This window comes from Bubalus kerabau, chromosome 12 (genome assembly GCF_029407905.1).
Source record: "Bubalus kerabau isolate K-KA32 ecotype Philippines breed swamp buffalo chromosome 12, PCC_UOA_SB_1v2, whole genome shotgun sequence".
In the NCBI taxonomy this organism is placed as follows: Eukaryota; Metazoa; Chordata; class Mammalia; order Artiodactyla; family Bovidae; genus Bubalus; species Bubalus kerabau.
In genome coordinates, this window is record NC_073635.1 from 66083057 (window position 1) to 66109774 (window position 26718).

At 38.2% G+C, this 26718-nt stretch overlaps 2 long non-coding RNA genes across 2 annotated transcripts; one reads left to right on the forward strand and one right to left on the reverse strand.

Annotated features, from left to right (window-relative positions):
- Window positions 1-2141: 2141 nt before the first annotated feature.
- LOC129624614 (uncharacterized) lies at window positions 2142-14127 on the reverse strand. Its single transcript, XR_008701065.1, has 3 exons — window positions 13716-14127; window positions 12849-12881; window positions 2142-3509 (listed from the first exon to the last, which is right to left on the reverse strand). It is a non-coding gene; the product is annotated as an uncharacterized LOC129624614 (long non-coding RNA).
- LOC129624615 (uncharacterized) lies at window positions 9165-13687 on the forward strand. The gene is made up of 3 exons (XR_008701066.1): window positions 9165-9223; window positions 9406-9487; window positions 13323-13687. It is a non-coding gene; the product is annotated as an uncharacterized LOC129624615 (long non-coding RNA).
- Window positions 14128-26718: the final 12591 nt, after the last annotated feature.

A 26718-nucleotide genomic window follows, 5' to 3' on the forward strand; every position in this document is an offset into this window, starting at 1 on the left:
TGCCCCCCAAATTTTTCTGAGACTTCACTTTATTATTGTATTTATTTTTTAAAGATTTTGTGATGCAGACCATTTTTAAAGCCTTTATTGAATTTGTTACAATAGTGCTTCTGTTTTATGTTTGGCTTTTTGGCCACGTGGCATGTGAGATCTTAGCTCCCTGACCAGGAATGGAACCTGCATCCCCTGCACTGAAAGTTCAGTTCAGTCACTCAGTTGTGTTTGACTCTTTGCAACCCCATGGACTGCAGCACGCCAGGCTTCCCTGTCCATCACCAACTCCCAGAGCTTGTTCAAACTCATGTTCATCAAGTCGGTGATGCCATCCAACCATCTCATCCTCTGTCATCCTCTTCTCCTCCTGCCTTCAATTTTCCCAGCATCAGGGTCTTTTCCAACAAGTCAGTTCTTCACATCAGATGGCCAAAGTACTGAAGCTTCAGCATCAGTCCTTCCAATGAATATTCAGGACTGATCTCCTTTAGGATGGACTGGTTGGATCTCCTTGCAATCCAAGGGACTCTCAAGAGTCTTCTCCAACACCACAGTTCAAAAGCAAAGCATCAATTCTTTGGCACTCAGCTTTTGTTAAGGTCCAACTCTTACATCCATACATAACTACTGGAAAAACCATAGCTTTGACTAGATGGACCTTTGTCAGCAAAGTCTTAGCTACTGGACCACCAGGAAAGTCCCCATACCCAAGTATTTTAGATTTGTTCTCACAATTAGTCTATTTGCCAATACATTCTCTTGACTCCTATGAATAATCTTATCGCATGCTTAATCCCAGGCTTGAGATTTATTGGATTTCCAGTGCTCTGAAAATCAGCCAAATCCCTCAGCTTAGGCCCTCACACAGGAAGAATACTCAGGACAGTCCTAAAGTTGGATAGTTTGAGTTTCCATGAAGAAGGATCTTTTGTTCTCCTCCCAGGAACTAAATAAAACATGTCACTAGGCCAGCTCCTGGAGCCAAACTTAGGAGTCAAGTAGAGGCCACTTAAACGAGAAATAGGCAAGTTTTTAAAAGAGAAAAAAGAAAACAAGTAACTGTCTCTGACTATTATTCTTGAATCATGGTCATTTTAATGCTACATGTGTTTTCTATGATAATTTCATCTTTTCTCATTTTGTAGAAATGTGATGAAGGCACCCTACTTCAAATATACTAATTATTCAACCCACATATTTCCTGACTTATTTGTGTTTTGTCCCATAGTTGAATTCACTGGATGTCTGCTTGTAGATTACACCCCAAGCTCAAGATTCTGAGGATCTAGTAGATACCTGTGACTGTGGATATTAATTCAGTCTCAGTCATACTTTCTGAGACTCATGATTGTGGGTACTAATCTAGTGCCAACATAAGAGACAAGGACCTGCCTTGCCTCTGTTTCTGAGTTTTTGTTCTACTGAATACTCATTATCCCCTAGAACTAAAACCCTTCCAAGCTCCTACCAATTCCTGTCCCAGCATCTGGAAATTTTTCCCTAAATTTCTTACCAGTGTCTGGATCATTGCTGCCCGTAGAATAGTTAGTACATTTCGGTAGGCATTCAGAGGACTCAGACAAATGGAGAATTGTCTGATTATAATATTGTACTTCTAAAACTAGCCTCATCACCAATGCTTGCTTTCTGGAAGTTTTGTACGTTTGAATTAAGAGAGTACATTTTAAAATCAAAACATCTCATGAATTTTTTACTCTCGGAGTCAAACACCTCATAAAATATTTTTTCTTTAAAGTTGAAGTACTTGTTCTTTAAAAGATGTAATCAGAAAGGAAGATTGGAATAATATTCTTAAAAGGATACAAAGTTTTGACTTTGTTTATATTTATTGGAATAATACTTTGACTGGTTCAAGTTAAAATCAATGGAGAAGTATTTCTACTCAAAATAGAAGAAGGGAACCAAACAATTTGAAATCTCAGCATCTTACAAAAAGTGAGATAGAAACATTGCTCTGTAAAGGATGTTAAGAAATATTCAAGCATCTCTAAGAAATATTCTTATTTCTAGGAAATACTGCAATGAATAAAAGTGAACGTATGTTCTATTGCTTGAAACTATGAAGAGCCAAGATTTTTCATAACTGAAAATATGAAGACATTTCATCAAGTCAAGAAGCTAGTACATTTTCTAGTACTTCATTGAAGGTTTTTATTATCAGCATCAGACAGAAAAGTCTCACAAGTAGATGAGAAAAAGAATAAATGAAGAATGAACATTGTTGAATAGTACTATAAAAGCAGGCAAATTTACAGGAGTATTCACATTAATACAATGATATTAAAATATCTGACTTTAATCAAAGTGTCAAAGCTTAAGAATCAGGCATACATCTTAAAAATTTATATCCTAAAAATACTCATAAATTATGAGTTGTTTTTCAGATAATAGTAACACTTGACAATTCTTGATACTGAGACACAAGAGAAATTTTTCCTATGGATATTTGTTAAGAGGATATAATATAAAATTCTTAAAATAAATACAACAATAACAAATATATTTCTTTGAACGTTTTAACATCCTTCAAAGTAAAGCAATGTTTATTCAATAAAAACAAAAAATGTTTCATAAAAGAGACACTGTGGAGATTAGTGGGTTTAAAACAATATAGTTGAGGTATACATTTCTGTTGGTCTTGTTTAATCTATGGACACATATTAACGCAAGTTTTCTAGATTTTTTTGAAAATCAGATTGATGAGAATGGGGAGAGCGGAGGGAGTGAACAGAACATCTCCAAAGAGAGATAGACACAAGCACAGTCATTTACACACAGGTACAGTATGCAAGTACAGTATTTCAATAAATTCCACAATACACAGCCACAGACTACACAGACTATTGCTTTTCAAATGACAGGTCTCCACCCATTAGAAGCTTACTAATTAACTTAATGGGCTGGAAATTGCGATTTAAAAAAAAGGAGCGGAGGCAGGGTGGGGGGGGCAGATATGGCAAAACTTGGGCAGTGATGGTATAGTTTTGGAATAGTGGATGAATCTCCCTTAATTCATCCGTAATTCAGACAGGAAAATAAAGAGAGCAAACTCAAAAACCTCCAGACAGTTATAAAAAAACCTCACAGACCTCACCATGTGGGCACACATGGACAACCACAAAGACTTGCACGATCCAGAGAGAATTAGCATCAGAGTGACAGGAAGTGGAGGAAAAAGGAATGGGCTTTGTTGACCTGAGACAGACTGCCAGATATGTCTCCTGCAAAGACGGATTTACTGGGGATCAACAAAGAATCACAGTTTAAGGTCTGCAACCACGGCCAGTCACTGCCAAGTCTTCCCCACACCAAGGGAAGGAACATTTTTATTGAGAGGAAAAGGAAATTGGGAGGCTTGCAGTAAATAGAGTCCACGACTTTTCATTGGTCGTGTCCTTGCCAGCAAAGAAAAGGACTCTTTATTCTTCCTGTTGGGCTCTACTATTGTCCCAGGATGTGAGAGCTCCCCCTTCTGGTCTCTCAACTCTATTTAACTGAAAGTAAGAAAGAAGAAAGACAAGTCACTCAGTCGTGTCAGACTCCTTGCGACCCCATGGACTGCAGCCCAGCAGGCTCCTCCGTCCATGGGATTCTGCAGCCCACCAGGCTCCTCCGTCCATGGGATTCTCCAGGCAAGAATACTGGAGTGGGTTGCCATTTCCTTCTCCAGGGGATCTTCCTGACCCAGGGATTGAACCCAGGTCTTCCACATTGCAGGCAGATGCTTTAACCTCTGAGCTACCAGGGAAGCCCATTTAACTGAAGTTTCTATTTATTACTTGTATACGGATTGATGGGCCTAAGAATAAACAAAATGCTGGAAACTGTGGCATGCCAATATGAGTGTAGAAGCTGAAACCAGCCAAGGTTTCCTCAAGACCCAACTTAAAAATAAGGGCAGAGTGTTCAAATGTAATCTGATGGTGCCTAACCAGCCTGAACCTGTAGGTTATTAAATGAACATACCAAACCACCTCCCAATTTTAGAAGTACAATGTTATAATCAAAAAGCTGAAAACAGCTTTTCATCTAACTTAAAATTTTGACAATTATGGCAGGGCAGTCATACGGAGACTATTCAGGACTAATTAAGAATTAACTAGAATTCTATCACATTTCATTGATTTTAAAGAGGTATATATTTTTTCATATTTTAACATCTCTAAATCATCATGTCTTTCACATTTTACAGTCTTACAATTAATTCCAGCACTTTTCCTTTGTTCATACATTAAATGAATAATTAAATTATGTATCTTACAACCAGTGGCATCTTAGATATGAAGGCAGATAGCATTTTCTTATCAGCATGATTCATCATATGCTTTACCAATTAAGAGTCATATTTTCCATTCAAAGTAAAGATGCTTGACCAATACAGGAGAATTCAATGCTACTTTAACCAATATACAGTAAAAATAATAGACACTTACTGTTCAGGATAAAGAAAGTCTCCTAGTTATGGAAAATATTTGATCACTTGAATTGTACTTTTTATCTGTTTCCAAATATTTTAAGAATGCAATGGCTGAGATAGAAAATGTCTATGATTATGATCTATTGATTGCTCTATAAATGTTGGTCTTAGAGAAATGTAGGGGAAAGTTGAAATTTGAATAAAATTGAAAACAAGATTCACAGTGCTAATATTATTTACATGACTGGTGCCTGCTGCCATTGTATGAATTTTTTTCTTTGATGCTAATAAACAATTGAAAGCATGATGACTTATTTAAGTTAATACATTCAGTTCAGTTCAGTTGCTCAGTCGTGTCTGACTCTTTGCGACCCCGTGAATCACAGCATGCCAGGCCTCCCTGTCCATCACCAACTCCCGGAGTTCACTCAAACTCATGTCCATTGAATCGGTGATGCCATCCAGCCATCCCATCCTCCGTCGTTCCCTTCTCCTCCTGCCCTCAATCCCTCTCAGCTTCAGGGTCTTTTCCAGTGAGTCAACTCTTCACATGAGGTGGCCAAAGTATTGGAGTTTCAGCTTCAGCATCAGTCCTTCCAATGAACACCCAGGACTGATCTCCTTTAAGGATGGACTGGTTGGATCTCCTTGCAGTCCAAGGGACTCTCAAGAGTCTTCTCCAACACCACAGTTAATACATTAAGTACAAATAATATAACTAGAAATTGTAACTTAGGGTACTGTTATGACTGTCATGATTTTTTATATAATTATGTAATATTTTATCAGCCAATGTATTAGTCAGGAACTAACCAGTCCATTCTAAAGGACATCAGTCCTGGGTGTTCTTTGGAAGGAATAATGCTAAAGCTGAAACTCCAGTACTCTGGCCACCTCATGTGAAGAGTTGACTTATTGGAACAGACTCTGATGCTGGGAGGGATTGGGGGCAGGAGAAGGGGACGACAGAGGATGAGATGGCTGGATGGCATCACCGACTCGATGGACATGAGTTTGAGTGAACTCTGGAAGTTGGTGATGGACAGGGAGGCCTGGAGTGCTGCAATTCATGGGGTCGCAAAGAGTCGGACACGACTGAGCGACTGAACTGAACTGAATCAAGAAACAAAAGTCACATAAAATATACATTTGTTGTTGTTTAGTTGTTAAGCCATGTCTGACTCTTTTTGGAGCCCATGGACCCCAGGCTTCTCTGTCCATGGGATTTCCCAGGCTAGAACACTGAAGTGGGTTGCCATTTCCTTCTCTGTGGGATCTTCCCAACCCAGGGATTGAACCTGAGTCTCCTGCATTAGCAAGCGGGTTCTTTACCACTGACCCATCAGGGAAGCCCACAAATATTGTTATTTAGTCACTAAGTTGTAATTTAAATAGGAAATGTTTAATATAAAGAATTAGCAAGGTATGACATACTAAAAGGTATGCTGAGACTGAGGGGATGTACTTAAGGAAGGGCAAACTTGGAAGAATGGCCCCCTTCTGAGGCTGAGGTTCAGACCTAATTCAAAAAGGTATGACGGGAGCCCAGTGGAGGGCAGAGAGACTGGCCACAGGGCTGTCCAACAGGTGGTCCACTGTTGCCAGAAATGCAAGATAGAACCCTTCATCGGGCAGGACAGCCACAGCTATGGGAGAATGTGCAAAGGGAGTTAAGGACGCTGTTGCAGGAGAGCAACCTGGAGTGCCGGTGTTAACATAGGGATTAGTGCAGAAAGATGCTCACCTTGCCCAGGCTGAGGACACAAGGTTCCTCAGGAACTTGCTTCAGGGTGCAGGGTGGGGCGAGTTGCATTGCATGACCTCACAAACCCACAACACTTGAGTACCCCTGCAGCCTGAGCAAGCAAGGAAAACCACCCACACAGGAACCACAGAGAGTTGCTCCCTTCCTCTGCAATGTCCCTCCCACTCCCTCTACAGGCTAAATTGACATCATGTTCACTAAAAACAAAAAATGCTTACAGAGTTCAGTATGGGCTCTCAGAACAGGTAGTGAAGGGTGCTGAAAGGCGATACATTGATAACTGGTAGTACCCATTGATAACTGGTAGCCCCTGAAGTGTCTGCTCTAGGAAAGGTGTTGTAAGCCCTGAATTAGATACTGGGGAAAACACTATCATTAGGAAGCTGTACGGAGAAGGCAATGGCACCCCACTCCAGTACTCTTGCCTGGAAAATCCCATGGACGGAGGAGCCTCGTAGGCTGCAGTCCATGGGGTCACGAAGAGTCGGACACGACTGAGTGACTTCACTTTCACTTTTCACTTTCATGCATTGGAGAAGGAAATGGCAACCCACTCCAGTGTTCTCACCTAGAGAGTCCCAGGGACGGGGGAGCCTGGTGGGCTGCCGTCTATGGGGTCGCACAGAGTCGGACACAACTGAAGTGACTTAGCAGCAGCAGCAGCAGCAGGAAGCTGTATGGTGTACCAGAAAGAGGAGAATAAAAAGGAGAGAAACAGATAGAAATTATGCACAGGTGGAATAGTCCTAGAAATCCAGGGCCCCAGGTAGTTAGAGTACAAATACCTTTCATTTGTTTAATATTTTAAGAATTTTATAAAATGCTACATATTATTTCATTTTGATCCTCACAATCATCCTCTGAGATTAGTTGTGTTAGTACTGTTGTTGTTGTTGTTGTTGTTGATATTTAATCCCTAAATCATGCCCGACTCTTTTTGTGACCCCCATGGACTGTATGTAGCCCACCAGGCTCCTATGCCCATGGGATTTCTCAGGCAAGAATACTGGGGTGGGTTGCCATTTCCTTCTCCAGGGGATCTTCTCAACTCAGGGATCAAAACCAAGTCTCTTGCACTGGCAGGAGGGTTCTTTACCACTGCGCCACCAGGGAAGCCCGTACTATTATTACCAATTTCTAAATGAGAAAACTGTGGCCCAGAGATATTAACAGACTCACCAAAGTGCCAAAGCTAGTGAATAGCAGAGGATTTGATCTTAAATTCTGAAAAATGCATGTATAGCAAGCACTGTGGGCTTTAATAGTGAAATTAGACTAGACTGCCCCAGGGTCCTACTACCCAGAAACACGCTGCAAATTACAAAGGAGTCTATCAGCAAACAATTAAGAGTGACCTCTACTAATCTAGCCACCTTTACAAGAGAGCATCTACTTCTCTCTTCTGCAATTGTTCTGAATAATCCTCAGCTTCTTTCAGCACCCTGACTGCACACACACACAGACACACACACAGACACACAAATACACACAAATACACCCCACAGACTCCGTGGGCACAATGATAATGCCTGTCCTGGAAACTTTCAAAGATCTAGCATTAAACCTTATCAAAATAATCCCCGGCTGCCTTTATTTTTGGTTTTTCAAAAAAAAAATTAATGTGCATACATTCTGGGAAGAAGTAACAGATTACACAAAGATAAAAGTCAACTCACAAATGTTCATTAGATCTGCTAGGTATTAATATGCCAGCTATTTTCCTTGACTCAGTGAGTTCTTTCCTTATTTATATAATTTTAATGTCATGTAATTCACCTCAGTTTCAATACATATAGCCTTCAACTTTACTCACATCTTTAGCTCTATTACTACACCCTGCTCTAAGTATTTAAATTATATCTGAGGGCTGAACATATGAGTGTTAAGGGCAAAAAAGCCCCAAATCTGTCTCTTGTCTAAATATCCAGATACTAAAAAGGAAAACTCTATTCTGTTTGAATAACATAGATAATTTCCTGTACCTTCCAAATCCCTTTATGTATTTTCTAAATGAATACCATCAACTGTAAGGTTGCTCTTTTTTTTTCCCCTTTCTTTGGGTATTTATGGTACAATTAAATTGTAACTCTTATGGCACTCACTACCCACTGGTGTTTTCCGGAGCTTTCATAGTCTTTGGTTTCCTCCATAGGCATTTCATTATTACTAAATACCACTACCAGAGAGTTAGGCAGGATGAAGGTAAGTCAGTGAAATGAAAAACTGTCTGTGGTAAAAATTTCTAAAAAGAGCTGAAGCCATCAACTAATTTATAATTAGAGTTCTGATTATCTAGTGATCAACAGCAGAAATAATTTAAAATGTGTAGTCTTCAGAATCTTTAAGTGAGTGAACACAGTTATGATAATGAAGAGAAAGGAGCAAAGAGCATCTATTTGTGTTGCTCCCCTTTCTTCTGCATAACTTTTTCACATTTGCATAAATCTCATACTTAATGCAATTTACAAAATAGCAAAATTCAATACAAAACCTAAGTATTCTAAATTATTTGAAATAAAATAGTTCTTTTTTTTTAAATTGGGGAATTTTAACATGGGGCTTGGGGGACAGGGTTTTTTTTAATAGGTGTTATGTTCTTTTTTTAAAAGCTGTTTTAACATTAGAAGGAGAATTTCCTGATGTATCTGTAAAGCTGCAAAAGCTATACTGGTAACAGCACGGAGAGCCAAACTGTTCTATGGAATGAATGGTACAGGTTAGAAATGATAGAATGAAAACAGCTCTGTCAGGGAATATTAAATATATTTTTAGAAAACATATTTAATGCAACAAAGGTTATTATTACTCAGCGGAAGAAAATAACTCCACGTATTCAGTCTTAAAACAAAAGATATTTGAAAATACAAAGTTTACAAGAGTAATCTAATCCCAGGACACAGATGGATCTTTACAAAGAAAGCTTTTCAATCATCATCTATTCTGTTTTTTTCAGATGCTTCTCCACCCAACCTGACAAACAGGGGAATTGGCCCCACTCTTCTCTGAAGAGCAACATACATTTTCAGGTTAAAAAAAAAGTGTCGACATATTTATTATTGCTGGATGATATCTTCCTTTTTTTAAAAATTATTTTTAAAATTTTCCAAATATTTAACATTGAAAAATATGATTTCGTTGAAACAATATTTTCTCATCTTAAATTATGAAATCTATAGGATTTTACTTAACTTTTTTTTTCTGGTTTCAGGTAAACCCCCAGTATTTGCAACTGACACAAAATGACAACAAATAACACAGTCCCTCAGCTATTTGTATACCAGTTTTCTAAGGTATTTAGAATTTTTAAATGGGTGTATTTAGTGCCATGTGCTATATCTGATGTGAACCACACCTTGAAACTAAAAATTGTTTTTTAACTTTTTAGTTACCTAGACTTCAGAATTAATAGTTAATTCTGAATAAATCAGTTCTGACTCTTCTGGGCAAACAAACTTTTCAACTATGTGTTTTCATTAGCATTACTTAAGAAACGGCGGAATTTTTTCATGAAAAATCGTTAGGATTGTAATTCCTATGCACAGGGATAGAACGATTCTGTTAAAAGCTATTCTTTCCCGGTGAGTAATGTGATTGTCACCTTCGTTTCTATGTGCCTACTACTAAATATTTTAAAGTGTGTAAATTTAAAATAATTCCTTCAAAATATGTATATTGTGAGTCATTGTCAGAGATGAATTAGGACACACAGAGAGATTCAGATATGAATAGTTAAGATCATGGAGAAAATGCAATTTTAAAGGCTTTTCCTGTGCAACCCGATTCAGAAAAAAACATTTAGGTACAGTTTATATGCACAACATGCTTCTCCCTCTCCTTGACTATTAAAACCGCTAATTAGCAGCTGTTCAATTACTTAAAATAGTCAAACTGTGCATGCTGTAGCTAAGGGCAGAATGCAAAAGTAAAAGAAAATTAGTAGTAAATCCATTGTTCCCTTTTGAAGGACAGTCGTTAAATAGGATCTTATGTCTTGATTCATTGTCACAATGTGAGCCTGAATCTTACTAAGAAACTGTAAATTCAAAACACTTGTTAAATACAAATATGTTTTCTTTATACCATCAAAAATGGTATAAAGAACAAAACTTAATTACTAAAATAACATTTATTGACAGATTATGTACAAATTAATAAATATAAGAGTACAGCAACTTCTTTTCTCTTTCATTATTAGCATCACTCTTGACAAAATTCAGCAGCAAACACAAATTCATGTTGAATTTTAGATTTACACATGTAGATGAAATATTTGGAGGGAACGGCTGAATTGCTTAAATCATCTTTTCATAGCTAGTAAATACTTATTTTCAAATTAAGTATTATTTGCTAAATACTTTTTCAAGGGCTACTTTTAGAAAGAGCATCATTTAACTATGTATGGCAGAAACAATTAGGATATGTTTCTAAGATAATACATTTTGTTAACTTCAACTTTGCCACATAAAATATTTTGTCATTTTCTTGTAGTTTCTGAATTTCTTGAAAAAAAAATCCATGTTTGCTAGTTTGGAAATTAGGATGAAAATGGTATATACTTAAAATATATTGGAAATGTGAAATTAGAAGCATTTGAGAGGGCAATTAAATACAGACTATTTTGAACAAAGTTTCTTTTTCACAATTGACAAATAAGTCACTTTGTCTCAAACCCTTTCAAAAATATTTCATTAATGTCATTTGGAATAATCAGGAAATAAAAACTGTTCAGTGTTTAAAAATGTAAAACAGATATATTTTCATTTATTAAAGCACAAAACATCAAAAGCAATTCCTTAGGATAGAGGGCATATTATTTCAACATACTTTTAAATTAGAAAATGTTTGATGGTCTTATAGCCTCAAAGAAAAATACTAATGAAATTAACAAAAAGATTTCCCCCCAAATCTGTAGTCAACTGTCACTTCTGTGCTACTACAGTTCTTACAAAATCAGGACAAAATGACTTTGGGATGTGTTTTCCTACATCTGGTGTACAATATATGCTGAAGTACCTTCACACTAAGCAATTAAGTTCAAAGATTTAATTAAGAGGAAGAAGAAAATGTTCTCCTTTCTTTTTCAGGTCTACTACTTAATTTTTCCTTATTTAACCAACATATCTTAGATTAGCATAAACAGAATCATATGTATTCCCTGTCTGTTCTCTTCCTCCAGAGCACGTAAGATTTAAAGGAAATGAACACCAAGCTGCTTCTTTCTTCCAATTGTAGGTATTCCACAGCAATTCAGGATATAGATAAATCCACAGATGTCTGTCTTGTTTTGAAAAGTTGAATTTAAACATCCATACACAGCTGGTGCAAGTGTAAACTACTAAAACGCGGAAAAATCATTTTACTTTGCTTGGTAAAGTTTAATATATGCATATCATATGACCACTCCTATGTACAATACCATATAGACTAGAAAAATTTCTCCTCCTCCTCTCTGGGAGGCATGTCCAAGTTTATGGCTCTGTTGTTCACAATAGCAGAAAAACTGTAAATAATTCAAAAGACCAACAACAGTGGATACGCTAAACCACTCGTGGGGTACTTAAATACTGGAACATTTTATTAGATGGAAAAATCAATTAACTACAGTAATTGACATCAACAAGGAAAATTTTTTAAAAACAAATATTAAATGAAAAATACGATTCTTCCCACTGATTTCAATTTTAAAAAAAGGCAAACTAAACATAAATTGTTTAGGAATACAGCCAAATGTAGTAAAATTATAAAGAAAACCAAAGCAATTATTAGCCCCAAACTCAGGGAAGAAACTGTTTTGAATGAGGGAAGAGGGTACAAGATAGCATAATGTGAAATTCAAAGGTGCCTGAAATGTTTTATTTCTCAAGCTGGATAATGGGCACACACATGATCAAGTTTTTGGTGGGTTTTGTTTTTGTGTTTTACAGCAGCTCTCACTTTTTGAAATTTATATTATATCTCACAATAAAACAAAGAAAATGGAAAGGAAATTGAATTTAGCCATATAACTGATTAGCAAATTGCTAGTAACAATTCTGATTGGTCTCAGAGTAGCCTATGGACTGTTTGTCTTCCCCTAACCAATAAACTAGCAGACAAATGTGCAAAACAGTGTGTATGTTAAAGTACAGAGTAAACCAGGAGCAGCATCATTTCTAATGTGCGTGGTGCTAATACTAAATTTATCAGAACTATGTTACAGTACTGATGAGAGTTTCAGCAGTGGTTCTCAACAAAACTGCAGTGGATTTTAGCCAAGAAAAGGAAGGACAATGCAGCAGGTGGACAATACACTCAGAGAATAAGTGTCAGAATGGTGGTATGGAGAGGATGAAAAAGCTTCCCGCCCCTCTCCTGACCCCTGCCAGTTGTCTTAGTTCCTTAAAAGAGCAAGACTGTCTTCTTCCACCTCGCCTTCCCCTCCACCAATCCCCCACTCTCACTTCCTAGGACAATACAAGGCCACCTTAAATATACACACGTTTACACTTTTTTGAAGAGTCCAGTCATCATAATTCACTCACACCTTGAACAACTTATTTTTTGAGCACCCACAATGTGGCAGCCACTAACTTTCCAATAGAGGAGTGCACAAAACAAAAATCCAAAGTTCAAAAAATTCAAAAATACCTAAATAAAACAGAAGCCACTTACCTGATAGGATTCAATACCATGGTTAGTCTGCTCCTGGAAAAACAAATTTATTTGTTTTGAATTAAAATGCCTGAAGTTTGTACATATACATACACATCCATGTTTCATTCACCAATCATTTCATAAAGAGTTTGGTCTATTTCTTTACCTAAGAGCCCACTGATTGAAATTCTACATCATCTTCCTTCTTTATACATAATGAATTGTGTACCATTTCCAGGTTTAGTTTCTTTCAAGTAGAACAAGATTCAGGACAGGCTAAAAGTTATAGTTAAAGACACTTGAGCTGAGAGTAAACTTTCGGAGATTTTTGTAATTTTTTTTCTCCCATCCTCAATTTCCCACAATTTAAGGGTAGCTCTTATTTTGTTTTTTTAGACTTTTTTGGTGTGGACATTTTTTAAAGTCTTTGTTGAATTTGTTACAATATTGCTTCTGTTTTATGGTTTGTTTGTTTTTTTTTTTGACTACTAGGCACGTGAGTCCTTAATTCGCCCACCAGGGATCAAACCTGCATCCCCTGCATAAGAAGCTGAAGTCTAAACCACTGGACCACCAAGGAAGTCCCTTAACAGTTGTATCATTTGTCTTTGGTGAAGCATTCTAAAACATTCAATTTAGTTTCTCTAGAAATAATTTCTTTGCAAACTTATCTGATACCTCTTTATGAAATTTTTAATTGTTACATCATTAAAATAATAACTGGAACTGACATAAGTTTCAGAACTGACATCTTTTGGGTTTTAACTCTCAAATTGCTGATAAGCACATAACTCAGGATTACGACAACAAAGAGTCGGACACGACTTAGCGACTAAACCACCACCACATAACTCAGCTGCTGGAAGCAAAGATGAGCTGACTTACTTATCAGAGAGGAACCCACTAGCCTTAAACACCGTTGTCTTTGGCATCAGTCACGAAGAAAATGGAGAAGTTCTGTTCACCCAGCGTCAGTTAGTGGGAGGCTGGTTGAGAGAATTTATAGATCAAATCCACAACAACAAGGGGTGATGAGCAAGGGAACTTGCCACCTGGAAAATACTGTGGAAAGAAGGCTCCTAAGAGGAAGATTTTACGCTATAAGATCAAACTGATATGCAGTTTGGGAGGGACTTAAATTCTGCCCTAAAACACATGGGGGTTTTAGTCTGTGAATCAGGTAACAGGTGCAAAATAAATACCCAGGACCTTCTTATCCTCCCACTACCACTTATTACAGTGTAAAAATATATAGAGATAAATGATAATAATACAAAAAGCACTGATTACAATTAGCAAGAAGAATGCTGTGTTTCTGATGATGAGTCCCCAAAGAAGAGCAGACAACTCAGATTAGTGACTGATTGAAACCTATTGGCATCACCCTATCAAAGCCTGTTTATAAGAGTGAAAACCTACATGGCCCTAGATCTCACTCTGCAAACTGAATGAAATAAACAGCTGACAGCTCTGAGTTTTCCAATACCCCCCCAGAGAGGAAAACGCAAGACTGTAGCATAAAGAGGCCCCAGCAACCCAGCAGAAGCTGGAGGTGAAGGGCTCTGGGCCCCCCACTTTGGGGAAACCACCCTCTCCTAGTAATAGGACAAGCAGGGCCAGAAGCCTTGCAGGAGCGCTGCAAGCCAAAGCTGGAGGCTATGTATGGACCTGTGCCCATCAGGGCCGTGATGTCTCCGTAAAGAAGTCACTTTGAAAGGGGCAAAAGAACAAAAACATAAACATGCAAGAACAAAATAATAGAAACAAATACATTGTAATTAAATTAAAAAATGAAAAATAAAGCAAGCCTGATCCGTGCATCCCGTCCACCCCCTTCACTGGCTCCCCTGTACCATCCCCACCTTTTGGTGGTCTTGAGCCTAGAGGCCAAGGTCGAGGAGGTGCAGGACTGAGCCCACCTCGAGGTTTAGTCTTTCCCTCTAAGGAAACTTGGCCCAGAAGTGAAGGCTTCAAGCCTGTCCTCCCCCTCATTCCTGCGGAAGAAAAGGGACACTGCGGGCGTCAGAGCGGCGCCGGACACCCACCGTGTTCAGGCCACCCGATTTCCAGCAAGGTGGGAGCAGGCGGCCTCTCCAACCCCACTCCTCTCCTCCCTCCATGCTGAACCTTCTCTCGTGGACCTACTTTAGGTTGAAGGAATATTATTCCAGTAGCTCCTGAACCCAGATTTTTTTTTTTTTTAAGCGTGTAGCTTCCTCTCACTATTCCTCTCCTTCTAGTCCATTCCGGCCACCTCGTGTCGCACATGCTGGTATTCACACACCTCACCTTGCAGGCTGACTCCCCCGGGGGCTTGTATACCTCTACCCAAGCTTACCTTCATTTTGCTTCCCCACACCCCACCCCACCCCACCCGGCCGCAGGAGTTTGCGATATACTGGTCGTCACCAGCGATGGAAGAAGAGGCACGACTCTGGGCAGTACGACCTGCCTTCCTGCGCATGCCCAGTCCGACAGCGAGTTCTCTCTCCCCCTGTGACAGCAGAGCGCAGGCTCGGATTTGAAATGCAAACTCGCCCATCACACACGTGCCGTAAGAAATGAGTGACAGGATACCTTTGTCCGGCTGATCCAGTGATTTGCTCCCCTGAACTTTTAAACAGGGTGTTTGGCATACAGTTCGGTTTTCGTTGGAAATAAACTTCAATAATAATTGCGTTTTGAGAATGTCACAGCATTCAATGGGATAACTAGAGCAATATTTGTGTTGAGGTAAAAATCAAGGTTTGGAGGAAAACAAACAAGATTTAGAATCACTGTTCTTCACAGTCGAGGCATGTGGATTTCACAGTCTTGTCTTTTAGTTGTGTTTTTAATTTGTATTTTAATTCTATTCATTTAATAGAAATAAAGGCCACTCCCTGAGCACCATCATTATGACACTTTCAAAAAGGGCGTTTCAATCCCACCAAAATGAGAAGGCTATAAAAAACACTGAATTGCTTGAATTTAAACCTTACCAAAAACTTACTGTGGCTGTGCTCTCTGAAGCTGTTCAGAGTGCCCTTGATGTTTCTATTTTTGTAGACTGTAGAACAATGGTTAATCAAGCTTTGCCTATGGGCCCATATCCATATTTTTTATAAAACCAGTGTAAATAAATAAAACAGGTTATGTGCAATTCCAAGCAAGCAGTAGTTTTCTCTACCTCTTGCGTCTAACACTAAGTACTAACTACCCCTCACAGATAAAAGGAAGACTCCAACTTAGGATATTCAGAGTATACAAAATTTTATTTTCTCCATTAAGGACATTAACCCTAAATTTCCTATTATCTTAATTTCTTTAAAAAAAATAAAATTTTAACACAGAACAATAAAGTAGAACATTAAAGAGTAAATGGCATACCTTAATATAGAATGCATTTAGGATTATAAAAATAACTACATTGTCCTTATTTTCCTTTTTCATCATAGGTTAGCGACCCTTGTATCATCTGTTGAGAGACCACTGTGAGAGATACTGCTGTGGATCACATTATATGTAATAGAGTTGTCTCAGTCCGTTCAGGCGGTTTTAACAAAAATATCATAGACTGAGAGGCTTAAACAGCATTCACTTCTTACCATTCTGGATGCTGAGAAGTCCAAGATCAAGGTGCCAGCAGGTTTGATATGTGGTGAGAGCCCACTTCCTGATTCTTAGCGATCTTCTTGCTGGGTCCTCACATGGAGGAAGGGATGAGAGAGCTCTGTGAGGTCTCTTTTCTAAGGGCATCAGTCCTACTCATGGGGGCTTCACCCTCATGATCTAACCATCTCCCCAAACCCTATCTCCTAAGATCGTCACATTAGGGTTAGGATTTTAACACACGAACTTCGTGAGGACACAAACATTCAGTCCATAACAATAGTTTCAGCACACAAAGCTCCATACTTTCTGAGCAGTCTGTCTTCATCCTTTCAAACTGAGGTATGTACTAGGTCTTATAAATAGACCTTGATTTTACAAAATGTGTAGGGAATGGGCTTCCCTGGTGGCTTAGCAGTAAAGAATCCACCTGCCAATGCAGGAACCATGAGTTCGATACCTGGGTTGGGAAGATCCCCTGGAGAAGGAAGTGGCAACTCACTCCAGTATTCTTGGAAAATTCCAGGGACAGAGGACCCTGGCAGGCTGCAGTCTATGGTATCATAGAGAGCTGGACACAACTCAGCCACTAAACAACAACAAAATACAAGGAGTTACTCTATATAGTTTTATAAACCTAAGTCAATCTAGCTCCCTCTAAAACACCACATATCAAAGCCAAATGTTACAGTATGCTACAGTAATCAGTGTTTCACACTGCATGTTTAGAATTAGGCTTCATAAAAATTGTGACATGTAAATTAGCAACTTGACACAAATAGTTGCATTAATATACAAGCAAATGGAAAATAGTTAACTGGCATTCTAATTGTGTTAACATTACATACTATAAACAAATTAACATAGCATCTAAGTGTACCTTTTATTCTGAAATCTCCTCCATGTAGAGCCCAGGTCTTTTCTCTTAAGTACAATTTCACCAGTTAGAATTTTATTGATTAGATCATGTCCTTCATATATATCCTATATTTCTGTACATCTGAGATTTCTAATATTGGTTTAATAAGAAAGAAAAAAATCACAAAACATCAGCAAAATAATATGAGAATCTTTTAGGATTTTGGCTTATTTTCTTCATAACCTTTTACAGTTTTTCATGCATATGAAAGCTAACAGTATTTTTTTTAAATCATATTGTCTATAAAGAGTCTTTCTAAAGTATTCAACTAGCTTTTCTTAGAAACAATTTTCCCATCCAACTCCTATTTCATTAATTTGTGTAACATTTAATGCAATTACATGATTATAATAACAACCAGCATAAATCAGTTTAGAAACAAACACAACTGATTTTTGGCAAACCCCCAACTGTGACTAGTGGAAGCAGAAACCTGTAACTTACTGAAAGGAAGCCTGCTAGCTCCAGTGAACGCTAGTGGCCTTGGGTCGGTATGTTTTGCAGAAGAGAGAGTTTTGATTAATGTATTAAATATAAAAAACAAAACATATGTTTGAGTTAACTATTTTCTCATTTAATTTCCGTTGACTACTAGAAAAGCTAGTCTCTTTGACTAAAAGAGACTATGGTCTGGGGCAGCAATATTAGAGCTACCCTGCTTCCTACTTAAATTTTCAAGCTGACCATAGACAAATCAGAACACAGACAAACATTGTTTCATCTGTATGTCCTTTTTCAAACATTCTTTATCTGTCTCACTCTTTTCACTTACTGCTTCTTCCAATCCCATTTTAAGTATTTTTAGCTGGTCAAATACCCCTCATTTTTGAAATCTATAATCCTCTTCCTTCAAAATTCTTCCACATCTTAGTTCTTCCCTATGGCAGTCCATCAGATTCTGGTTTTGCTAGGTTAATGGGTTAACAATTAATAAGTTAAACCAACATGAATATATTAATGGGGTTTAATAACATGAATATCTAACATATGTCCATGAGTTAATGTGTCACGGCTTATGGGTTTTAATAGAAATCTTATGGAGATAATCTCTTACTCTAAAAGATGTAGTTAAGAGTAAGATTTTAATAGGTGTTATAGAAGACTTAGGAATTGGGAGAGAATTTTCAGTGACTGTACTTCTTAGCCCTCTTTAAAAACTAATACTATGGAAACCACCTCATTATACTAATCACTAGGGCTGACTCTTAATTCCTTGCTCCAAAGAGGTACAACTGTCTTTACCAAAGAAGGGCAAATTCAGAAGTTGCAGCTAAACTAAAAAATACCTTTATTTTGTTTTGATCCAGAAAGTCAGTCTTTGTGTGTCAATGTATGTGTGTGTGTGTGTGTGTATTTTGGGCATACTTGTTAAAGTGTAAATTTCCAATGGAAAAAGAACATGCTATATATAATTCCTAGAGGAATACTGACATCACTCTAGAGGGGCTACTCCTAGTAGTATAGCTAGAGCCACGTCCTTATTAACAGACATCTAGTCAACTGTAAAGCACAAGCCATTGGTGCCAAGTTTTCCCCAAAACTTAGAGGCAAAAATTAAAGCAGACAACCCCTCCCCTCAAATGTAAAGCTCTCCACTCTTGCACAGCTTGGCAGAATCTCTTCCCGCAGGCTCTTTCTTTCCCCCAAACTCCATAAATTGGGAGTAACAAATCTTGTTTCAGGCCATGCCAGTTTAGAGCAAACACAGTTAAATCTTTGTTATTTTGGAGATAAAGTGTAAGTTAATGGACAGTGGTACACATCTCATCCCATTTTCCAATAATTCACAACTATTTGTGAAGTTTTCTGTCTTCAGATCTGAGTGAGATCTGAAGACCTGAGTGAAACAATGGTACTTATACAAATTTATCACTACCTCCTTAAAGTGAAATTATTTTTAAAAAATTCTCTTCAGTTGTTCAGTGTTTTTCATAACATAATTTACTACAACTTATTGCATTATCAAACCTGGTTTATTTTTAAAATATGTGTTGTTTGTCCTTACTCGTCTAAGAGTTATAATTTAACAAGCATGCCCGAAATACGCACATGTGTATATATAAAGGCTTTTTAAATCAAAATAAAATAAAGGTTTTTCCTAGTTTTAAATGCAATTCCTGAATTTGCCCTGCTTTTTGGTGGGATAGTTTTGTGGTCTGTCTTCCATGCAAGCAATTAGGAGTCAGCACTAATGATTAGGTGTCTACCAAAGTATGCTTCTGAACTATCTTCGTTTCTATGGTTTTGAAGCCTTAGAGAAAGATTACATGTTTCCTTCAAGGTAAACCACTAAAGGAAATTATAAAACTGGTGTTTTTCTAAAGCCTCTTTGAAAATATATTGACACTGAGGTTGATAGCCTGCATTACTAATGGTTTGTAAGCAAAGTTTGCAAAGAAAACTGACTATATACACAGTTCATTTTAGAAGTCTATTTAAAGGCTTTGGGTTGGTAAAAGTGGTTTATTTCTAAAAATATTCAATTAGAGAATCTATCAATACAAAAAGGTAAGTTAAAGAGTTTCACTGATCTAGATTCCTGCATCCTATCAGGATTGGCCTGTCTCTGATTGCATAAATAGATGAATCCTTGGAAAACTGGAGAATCTCAGCCAATGGGACAACATGGTATGTAATTATGCCAATTAACTGAGATGTTGCCATTTTTCTGTAACCAGTATGAGTAATAATAAATTAACATCTCTCATATTGAGGCTGGAATCTTAGAAATAGTAGAGTCTTTTTTATGCACACACATACCCCATTAAAATAATTGCATTTAAGAGTTAACAAATAACATTTAGAATTTTGGTTCTCTGTTATCGTTCTCTCGTGTCTGTTTTTCTGTTCCCAATCTGGCAGAGGGACTTTCCTTGTGGCTCAGCTGGTAAAGAATCCGCCTGCAATGCAGGAGACCTGGGTTCAATCCCTGGGTTGGGAAGATCCCCTGGAGAAGGGAAAGGCTACCCACTCCACATTCTGGCCTGGAGAATTCCATGGACTGTATAGCCTATGGGATCCCAAAAAGTCAGACCCAACTGAGCGACTTTCACTTTCACTTTAATCTGGCAGAGGGAGGAACAGGTGTAAAGGGTGTTGGGAGGACTGGATGGAAATGATTTTGAGTAGAACAGAATAACAATTAAGAAAAAGATAGATCAAAGAAACAAAATCTCTGGGTTGTGAAGAAACTGAAAAAAAGATGTCCTTATAGAACTTTTATTTGAGCAGAGAGAGGCAGAAAGTAAAAAATAGACATAATAAGAAAATAAATAGAATGTTTTCTTTAAGATGGGAGGTGCTGAAAAAAGTAGAGCAAGGAAAATGTTGTGGAGACTTGCAATTTTAAATGCATTCAACAAAGAAAAGGGAAAAATACTTGGCTCTAATTCTTGGGGTGAGGTGGGGGGTTAGAAGATAGCCCTGGCAGAAAGACCGTAGAGATTTTTGGATGAGCTCTTGCTTTTAAATAAATAAGGAGAGAAATCACCAATCCCTGCCCTCCACCTGCTTTCTCTTCATCCATCCAGCAAATGCTGGCAAGATTCTTAATCTCACTTCTCCAAACAAACAATACTGAAATGGTGCAGGCGTTTCAGTAAAGATCCACTTTTTGTATACTTATTTTTAAAACGTATAGACACATACAAAGAAACTCTGTGTCCAGCATCTTCTCACTGCGAGGCATTGTGCTGGCTATTTCCCCCATACAATACTTATACACATGTCCATCCTACAGATATTTCTCCTTGAAAACAAGCTCTCTGTGTTATACACTTCTGTATCTTACTCAAGGATTATTTGTTGACTGAATAAATGAATTCATTCATTCATTCATTTCTGAGCACTGGATTTGACCAAAACAGGGGTGGGGGGTTGGGGGGTGGGAAAGGTTAGTTTTACCATGTACTAAAGGAGGCAACTGTTGTATTCCATTTAGAGCAAATGTATCAATTTAGAGGTGATTTAAAAGTTATTTTTCATTCCCATTAATCTTAAACTATGGACAGCAGACTTTGAAAGAAAATGTTTTTCCTCCCCTTTGTACTAAATGCATGAATAGGTTCAAATGCATTATTTATTTTACTTCATGAACACACAACCAACCTATCCAATTCTGCATGTCCTGCATATGTGAATACGTGTGTAAGTGTATAGAAGAGTCTATGTAGAGCTATTTTTGGATACTATGATAGTAAAATGGACATTTTCTTGGTGAAAAATTACTACAGCATCTTCAATTATAATTTAATCTTTTAGTATAGAATGCTTTGAGAAACTGGCTCAATATGTAGAATATGATAATTTAGAATCTTTTCAACAATAAAAAGATTGTTGAAAGAACAACAAAAAGAACCTAAATAGATGTTGGCAAATAGTCTTATATTTTAACTTTAGATTATTGTTAATAATAGTTAATATTTATTATCTTTGTATACTATTTATGACCTTCAACTATTTATATAGATTATTTCATTAAATTCTTAACAGCAATGAAGTAGATACTATTAATATTCTTATTTTAAAGATGAGGAAATTGAGAGGTAGAAAGTTATCCATGATTAAATGCTAGTGAATGAAACAGTTGGAACCCCCACACAAATCCTTATTGCTCTAAATTCCATTCTTTAAATATTGGTGTATGTCATTCCTACTTTAATAAATAGCCATGGAAATGCCAGATGCTTTATGAACCACCTGAGAAGGTTTTGAGATGCCCTTGAGACTTCAGGAGAAGTTGAAAGGGATTACGTTAATCTATATCACTTAATCTCAATTTTCTATTAGCTAGAACTAACCATACAAGAATACTTCTTGACTTTTGTTTCTTCTAGCCTTCAGAACAATGGCAGCTTTGCTCGTCACTGAATGTCTGTGGGAACTAAATAAAGTGAAAAAAAAAATTTTTTTTTTAAAGAGTCACTTTTCTTATTTCCTTTAAAGATTTCCTGAAGAAGGATTTGATGCCTTGGAAACGTTCAGATTCGAATTCTTTAATTTTCTTCAAAATATTCATGTTAATTCCTAATGATTAGTAATGCTATATGGGCTTCCCAGGTGACTCAGTGGTAAAGACTGCCTGCAATGCAGGATATATGCAGGAGACTAGAGTTCAATCCCTGGGTCAGGAAGATCCCCTGAAGAATCCCACGGACAAAGGAGTCTGTCAGCTACAGTTCATGGGTTCGCAGAGTCTGACACAACTTGGCGACTAAACAACAAGTAATGCCATATAAAATCAACAATAGTGTTCTACTTAGGCAGTTTCAGGAAAAAAAGACCGGAGAAGGCAATAGCACCCTACTCCAGTACTCTTGCCTGGAAAATCCCATGGGCGGAGGAGCCTGGTAGGCTGCAGTCCATGGGGTCGCGAAGAGTCAGACACAACTGAGCAACTTCACTTTCACTTTTCACTTTCATGCACTGGAGAAGGAAATGGCAACCCGCTCCAGTGTTCTGGCCTGGAGAATCCCAGGGACGGGGGAGCCTAGTGGGTTGCCGTCTATGGGGTCGCACAGAGTCAGACACGACTGAAGCGACTTAGCAGCAGCAGCAGGGAAGAAAAACAAAGGCTATTCTTTAGGATTCAAAACAAAAATGAAAAATACATGGAGTGTTTTAAACCTCTAAATCTAGCTTAATTGATATTGTTTGAGTGTACTCTAAAATATATCAAACATAATAACATAGCTATGAAGAACCGCAAAACTGCAGCAGCTAATCTTGTCTAAGGGCTTCCCTGGTGGCTCAGATGGTAAAGAATCCACCTGCAATGTGAGAGACTTGGGTTCAATCCCTGGGTTGGGAAGAACCCCTAGAGGAGGGCATGGCAACAAACTCCAGTATTCTTGCCTGGAGAATCCCCATGGACAGAGAAGCCTGGCAGGCTACACTCCATGGGGTCGCAAAAAAATCAGATGCAACTGAGTGACTACGCACAATCTTGTCTAAGACTATAAGAAGCCAGAGAGGAGGGGCAGCACACAGAGGAGAGAACTATAGATGGCGGCCCTTGGTGATCTGTCTTAGCATCCAACTACACTTAGTTTCTTGTTACTCTGGCAGTCTAACCTTTATTTACCTGTTCTCTCCTCTTGATTCAGGACTGCCAGTGGTTAGTATACTTTCTGAAAAGGAAGTATTAAAAAATAATAATAATAATAAAAATAAAATAAAACCCCCAGTTGGGACAGAGTTTTGTTGCCATTTCAGATTTACCAGGTGGTGTGACTATTGCCTTGCTTTACATTGGCTCTCTTGCTGTAGTTCTCACCTGCTTTCCACAGTTCCATAGGCAACTGCAGACTCTGGAGGAAGAGTAGGAAGCCCTTCTAATCCTAATACAGTCATACCCCAGAAATGTTGCAGATTCGGTTCCGGAGCACTGCAGTAAAGAGAATAATGCAAAAAAGCAAGTCACACACATTTTTTGGTTTTCCTGTGCATATATGAAAGTTACGTCTACACTATACTAAAGTCTAGTAAGTGTACAATAGTATTATGTCTTAAAAAATGTATATACCTTAATTAAAAAATATGTTATTGCTAAAAATCCTGATCATCATCTGAGCTTACATTGAGTCGCAATTTTTTCCAGTAGTAATGTCAAATATCACTGATCACCATGATATATTTAACATTAATGAAAAATTTTGAAATATTACAAGAATGACCACAATGTGACACAGAGACATGAACTCAGTCAATGTTGGAAAAAAGGTTCCCGTTAGACTTGTTCATTGAGGGTTGCCACTAACCTTCAATTTGTAAAGAATGCAATATTTGTGAAGGGCAACAAAGAGAAGCATGATAAAAGGGAGTCTTCCTATATTTTCTTTGCATTTCCCATGTCCCCAGCTGGGTGAGCTAGAGATCATATTCATGGATAATGGTTACTGATCATTTGACTGTTCTTATGTAGGAAAATCCGAGTGTCAATTTGTTATCACTGTCAAACTAACTGTATCAGTTTTCCCAAATAGAGAATTGACAATCCAATCACTTCCCTTCACATACACACACCAATGAATGAGTGGTTATACCAATATTATATTCAGTTGATCAATAGAATACAATCTGCTATAATGGCACCCCACTCCAGTACTCTTGCCTGGAAAATCCCATGGACGGAGGAGCCTGGTAGGCTGCAGTCCATGGGGTCGCACAGAGTCGGACACGACTGAGCAACTTTACTTTGTCTTTTCACTTTCATGCATTGGAGAAGGAAATGGCAACCCACTCCAGTGTTCTTGCCTGGAGAATCCCAGGGACAGGGGAGCCTGGTGGGCTGCCGTCTATGGGGCCACACAGAGTCGGACACGACGAAGTGACTTAGCATAGCATAGCATAATCTATTACAATTCTTTCAGAGTTCTAGTCAAAACTTGTTCTGTTAGGAACACCCATTTCTGTCCCATATCTACTTTGGTTTTATGTCAGGGATATGGGATACAATATGTAGTTCCCATGAAACTGGATATATCTGGGCTTCCTTCATAGCTCAGTCAGTAAAGAATCTTCCTGCAGTGCAGGAGACCTGAGTTTGACTCCTGGGTTGGGAAGATCCCCTGGAGAATGAAATGGCAACCCACTCTAGTATTCTTGCCTGGAGAATCCCAAGGACAGAGGAGCCTGGCAGGCTACAGTGTATGGGGTTGCAAGAGTTGGATATGACTTAGCAACTAAATCACCACCAACTGATATCTAGCTCACTGCTGAACTTCCCCACAAGTTCACTTACCAAGAATTAATTTTAACATTAGAGAATGATATCCAACAATATCTAATGACTCATAAACAGTGGAAGAAGGCAGTGCCCAGTGTGATTTAAGACAGAGAACTTTCATCTGGGGGCCACGGACACTCTAGGAATCACTGAGCCATCTCAGACAAAAGATGTCTTCCCAAGATCCAGTCATAATACCAGCAGCTGATTCAGTGCCTCTCCTGTTCCTGATTCTCTGAGTCAGCTGTTTAACCATAATCAGCTTTCCTCTTCTTATCAGTCTGCCTCCCTGCCATTTTGATTACACCCCAACTCCATAGCCATTATCAAAATTTTATCCCTTAGTTCCAACTTGCTTCTGATTTCAAAAGCTTAATAATCTTGTCAGATTCTAGTATCAGTATCTCCCTTCTTCCTTAATTCTGGCCTTTTCCATTCTCTAGCCTCCCATCAGTTCCTACAGACTTCAACTATCTCTTTGTATAATACTATATGCATGCATGTTTGCTCAGTTGCTTCAGTCCTGTCCAACTCTTGGCGACTCTATGGACTGTAACCCACTAGGCTCCTCTGTCTGTGGAATTTTCCAGGCAAAAATACTGGAGTGGGTTGCTGCCCTACTCCGGGGATTGAAGCCACATCTCCTGTATCGCAAGCAGATTCTTTACCACTGAGCCTCTGGGTAAGCCGTATAGTACTACTGCTGCTGCTGCTAAGTCGCTTCAGTCGTGTTAGACTCTGTGCAACCCCATAGAGGGGTCCTCCGTCCCTGGGATTCTCCAGGCAAGAATACTGGAGTGGTTACCATTTCCTTCTCCAATGCATGCATGCATGCTAAGTCACTTCAGTCGTGTCAGACTCTGTGCAACCCTGTGGACAGCAGCCCATCAGCTCCTCTGTCCACGGGATTCTCTAGGCAAAAATACTGGAGTGGGTTGCCATTTCCATATAGTACTACATACATAAAAATAAAACCAAAAAATGTTAGTCTCTCTTTTCAGATAGAATTACAAGATTTACCCATTAAATATGTCTCTAAAATACTTCCATAAAACAAGAATTACATTCATGATTCAGTAGATAGGACTTTCAAGTTCACTGGTTAACAACAAAAAAATTTTTGAGCACATACTCTGTGGCAATGATTTTAGATGAACATACATTAAACTTCAAAATACGTTTGTTTGCCAAAGTGTGTGTATGTGTTCAGTCGTTCAGGCGTATCCTACTCTTTGGGACCCCATGGACTGTAGCCCGCCAGGCTCCTCTGTCCATGGGACTTTTCAGGCAAGAGTACTGGAGCGTGTTGCTGTTTCCTATTCCAGGTAAGCATTAATCTTGAACACTGGATTTTGAAGTAACCAGTTTCTTTCTTTTTTTTTTTTTTGAAGTAACCAGTTTCTATAGCTAATGTGAGATGTCAATATAACAGTGCCTGCTGAACAGCAAGCCCACTTAGACAATGTAAAATATTAGTCATCTCTTAAACATTTCATATTGAAAAACAGAATTCTCTTGGCTAATGTTAGTCTTTTCTGGATTATTTGATTATCTGGCTACTGTTAGGCAATAGTAGTTTCTTAAACATTACCTGTGACTGATTTATCTGTCTTCTCCATAACTCTTTCCTTGCAACTAGCTCATCCATATAT